The 5,010-nt window shown below is 40.8% G+C and overlaps 1 pseudogene; it reads left to right on the plus strand.

Moving 5' to 3' along the window:
- The first annotated feature begins 2,155 nt into the window (after positions 1-2,155).
- On the plus strand, positions 2,156-2,841 carry LOC140507469 (CD9 antigen pseudogene; annotated as a pseudogene).
- The last annotated feature ends 2,169 nt before the right edge of the window (positions 2,842-5,010 follow it).

Consider the following 5,010-nt stretch of genomic DNA (forward strand, 5'->3'; position numbering starts at 1 on the left):
GTTTGGAACTGAGGGTTAGGCTGCACAGCTTATATACTCTTCCAACAGGGGCTGATATCACTCCATCATCTTTTCACCCCTGGACAGAGAAAATACCACTGAGAAAATATCAGACCACCCCCAGCTTTACCAGACCACTCCCAGCCTTGGGTTGTAGAGACAAAAGGGATGTCTCCATCCAAGCTTTACATTAAAGTTCTTGCAAGCTTGGGTGACCAAAATAGCAAGAGTCTATGCAACCCCATTATCAGTACTGTCCTGAAGAGAAACTGAACTTCATGTCAGGTCTTTGGAAGAAGGGGTGGGGAAGCTCTGAACCTCCAAGATATTGGTTATCAATAATCATTTTTTACAAAAATAAGCTGAGTGCTGTGGGGTCCTTCAAATTGTGGTGCTAGAGAAGATTTCTGAGAGTCAAGGAGATCAAATCAGTTAATACTTAAAGAAATTATTTCATACTCTTCATTAAAAGGTCAAATACTGAAACTGAAGCTGCAATACTTTGGCCACATAATGGTTCATTAATTAATGAGAGGATCTTTGGAAGAGACTCTGATTTTGGGAAAGACTGAAGGTAAAAGGAATGGGGGACAGCAGAGAATGAAATGGATAGATAGTATGGAAACAATGAACATGAACTTGGACTTTGAGAGATAATAGATGAGGCTGTTGTGGGCAGTGGATAGAGCTCTGGCATCAGGAAGACCTGGGTTCAAATCCTCCCTTCCCAGGGACAAATCACTTCTCTAAACCTCAGTCTCCTCTTCTGTGAAATGGGGGGGGGGGGGGGTCAAAACTTATGGACCTCTGAGGTCTGCTCCAGATCTTCTAAATCTATGAAGTGAAATGAAGTTGTGGCAGTCTCCAGTCTTGTCAATTCTACCTTCCCAACACCTTTCGAATACTCTTCTGTCACTTCTGACACAGCCACCACTTTGGTGCAGGCCCTCATCTTCTCATGCTTGGATTATCAAATAACTGCTGGTAGGTAGGCCTGTTCCAAGTCTCTCCCCACTCCAATCGCTTCAGCTACCACACTGCTCTTTCCAAAGTGAGAGTCACTACTGTTCGGCCTAGAGGCGGATGGACTACCTGAGCCTTTCTTACCTGTCGTCCAGGTCTTCGGTGATCAGCCGGATTTACATGTTGAGAGAGGAGACTTTCCAGAGTCAAACAAGGGTTAGGCTTTATTCAGGGTCTTAGTTACATGTGCAGGGTGAATTCTTTCTCAGGAGAGAGGAATCCTCCTCCTCCCAAGGGGCAAGGATCATACAGCAAGAGGATGGGAGCGGAAGAAGGGAGGGACCCTCTTCCCTCTAAGGGTCCCTCAGTGTAAAGGAACGCCTTCAGGCTTTCCTGTCCCTACTTAAGCTCTCCCAGTCGCATAGTTTGCACGTGAATACCATGCCTGCTCTCAGCCCCTAGCTAGTCAACAACAGGTGTGCTCAGACCATAGGCCAATCTCAAGGGTGGGATGCTCTCCCCAGCAAGTTTCCAACTGAGAAGAGGTGGAAATACACAAGATAGCCTGTGTTTCTCGCCTCAATCCCCAGCTGTTCCCTGGGGGGCCTCATGAGAACTCTAAGATTTAGAGGTCCTCACTTTTACCTGCCCAAGACTGTCCTCATGAAACTGAGCTTACACCCCTAACACACTACCCTACTCAATGTGCTGGTGGATCCCTATTACCTTCAGATGTAAGTGTATCAATCGATAAACATTTATTAAGTACCTACCAAGTGCCAAGTAGGGCAGCTAGGTGGGGCAGTGGATAGAGCACTGGTCTTGGAATCAGGAAGATTCATCCTTATGAGTTCAAATGCAGCCTCAATTACTCATAGTCAATAAAAGGATAGGAAAGGCAGTACTGAGATATAATCTCAAAAATGACAGAATGCTATGTTTGAATCTGTTCAAATCCAAGGCAAACTGCTCAACATCACAGTAATACAATTCTATGCTCCAACCACTGATGCCAAAGAGACCAAAACTGATAGTTCTATGAACTCTACACCATATTCTAGAAGTAACACTAAAAAAAAAAAATGTCGCTGCTCCTACCTTAGTATAGTTACTTGTTGGGTACGGTCCAGTCCCTGTGTGCTCCCGGCTTTCCTCCCTGAAAACTCAAACCCAGCCAAGCCTAGTCTCCACTATGTTGGTCAAAGGAGGTACCAAGTGCATTAAGTATCTGCTGTTTGGATTTAACTTCATCTTTTGGCTTGCAGGAATTGCGGTTCTTGCCATTGGCCTATGGCTAAGATTTGACTCTCAGACAAAGAGTATCTTTGAGCAGGAAGAAAACAATTCCAGTTTCTACACAGGTCTTTATCTCTTGATTGGGGCTGGTGCCCTCATGATGCTGGTAGGTTTCCTGGGCTGCTGCAGGGCTGTGCAGGAATCACAGTGCATGTTGGGCTTGTTCTTTGCCTTCCTGTTGGTGATTTTTGCCATTGAAATAGCTGCTGCCATCTGGAGTTATTCCCACAAAGAATCACAAAGGTGATTCATGAGATCAAGGAATTTTGTAGGGAAACATACAACAAGATGAAGACCAAAGAAGACCCCTACAAGGACACCCTCAAAGTCATCCACTATGCGCTAGATTGTTGTGGCTTGACTGGAGTTTTGGATCAGTTGATCATGGACACCTGCCCTAACAAGGACTTGATCTCATAGGTAACCATAAAGCCTTGCCCAATAGCTGTTGAGGAAGTCTTCAACAATAAATTCCACATCACTGGAGCTGTTGGCATAGGGATTGTTGTTGTGATGATCTTTGGCATGATTTTCAGTATGATTCTATGCTGTGCTATCCAGAGGAATTGAGATATGGGCTAGAGTCTTTGCTTTCATCCCCTGAGCAGGAAAGTCTGCCCTCTAGAACTGTTCTGTTTGTGCCTTTTGTTTTATTTTGTTTTGTATTCATTCTGCATTTTTAAACGGACAAAGTTGTTCTATATTTGTTATCTTTTTAATGCCTTATTTGATACCTTATTTGATTGAGGGTTTTTTGGTTTTTGCTTTTAAGGTCAAAGAAATCCTGCAACGAAAGGTACTACATTTGCTAGACTCTAGTTAAAGATATTTTACAGAGTAAAGGACCATGTTGGCCTTTTAAATAGATAAAAACAAAATATGTCTTATCTCAGATTTAATCAGGATGTAATTTATGTTGAAGACAATTTCATACATAATAAAGATTATGACAATTAAATGTCACATTCATCCTAAGGATTGGAATGTTAAGGAGCAAACCAAAAGACAGTTGGGATAACAAGCAAATTTGACTTTGGAGTACAAAATGAAACAGGGCAAAGACTAATAGAACTTTGTCAAGATCTCTCTGGTCATAAAAAACACTCTTTTTCAATAACCCAAAAGATGACTTTATACATGGACATCACCAGAGGGTCAATATAGAAATCAGATTGCAGCCAAAGTTGGTGAAGCTCTATGCTGCCAGTTAAAATAAGACCTAGAGGGACAGCTAGGTAGCACTGGCCCTGGAGTCAGGAAGACCTGAGTTCAAATTTGGTCTCAGACACTTGACACGTAACAGTTGTGTGACCCTGGACAAGTCACTTAACCCTGATTGACTTGCCTCCCCCCTCCAAAATAAAAAGACCTAGAACTGACTATAGCTCAGACCATGAGCTTCTCATTGCAAAAATCAGACTTAAATTGAAAAAAGTAGGAAAAATCAACAGACCAAATAGGTATAATCTAAATAACAACCCTCATGAATATGAAGTAGAAGTGAGAAATACATTTAACAGATTAGATCTGGTAGAGAGAGTGTCTGAAGAACTATGGACAGGTTTACAATATTGTACAGAAGGCAGCAGCAAAAAAAAACATCAAAGAAACAGAAGAGCAAGGAAGCAAAATGAACTGATGAGGTTTTGCAAATAGTTGAGGAAAGATGAAAAGGGAAATGAGAAAAGGAAAGATATACTTAACTGCATGTAGAATTGCAGGGAATAGCAAGGAGAGATAAGATTTTTTTAAATGAGCAACATAAAGAAATAGAAGGAAATAATAGAATGGGAAAGATATCCAGTGATACAATGATCCAAGACAACTCTGAAGGACTGATGATGAAAAATGCTGTCCACCCCCAGAGAAAGAACTGTTGGTGTCTGAATACAGAGTGAAACATGCTTTTCTTGAAAAACTTTATTTTTCTTGAGTTTTTCTTATTTGTGTTTTCTTTCACAACATGATTATTACAAATATGTTTTGCATGGCCACACATCTATAATCTATATGAAATTGCTTGCCTTCTCAATGGCAGGAGAGGGAAGAAGGGAGAGAATTTGGAACTCAAAGTTTTAAAAATGAATGTTACAAATTGTTTTTATGTGTAACTGGGGAAAATAAAATACTAAATAAAAGACAGAAAAATGAAAATTAGAGATATCAAGGGGAAGTTTCATACAAAAATGGGTATGAAAAAGAGAGAAATGGTAGAGATTTAACTGTACCAGAAGAGATTAAGAAGAGATGGAAAAAAAACATAGATGAATTATATGAGAAAGATCTTAACAACACTGATAACCACGAGGGTGTGGTTACTGATCTGGAGTGAAAATCCTAGAGAATAAAGTCAAGTGGGCTAGGAAAGGTGACAGAATTCCAGTTGAGCTATTTAGAACCTAAAAAATGATCCTGTTAAAGTGCTACACTCAATATGCCAGGAAATTTGGAAAACTTAACAGCAGCCACTGGATTAGAAAAGACCAGTTTATGTCCCAATCCTAAAGAAGGGCAATACCAAAGAATGTTCAAATTACTGAACAATTGTGCTCATTTCATATGCCAACAAAGTTATACTTAAGATTCTGTAGGTTGGCTTCAGCAACATGTGACCTGAGATTTACCAGCACAGCAGGCTGGTTTTCAAAGAGGCAGAGGAACTGGAGACCAAATTGCCAACATTTGCTGGATTATGGAGAAAGCAAGAGAGTTCCAGGAAAACATCTACTTCTGCTTCATTGACTACATCAA

This window comes from Notamacropus eugenii, chromosome 5 (assembly GCF_028372415.1).
Source record: "Notamacropus eugenii isolate mMacEug1 chromosome 5, mMacEug1.pri_v2, whole genome shotgun sequence".
NCBI lineage: Eukaryota > Metazoa > Chordata > Mammalia > Diprotodontia > Macropodidae > Notamacropus > Notamacropus eugenii.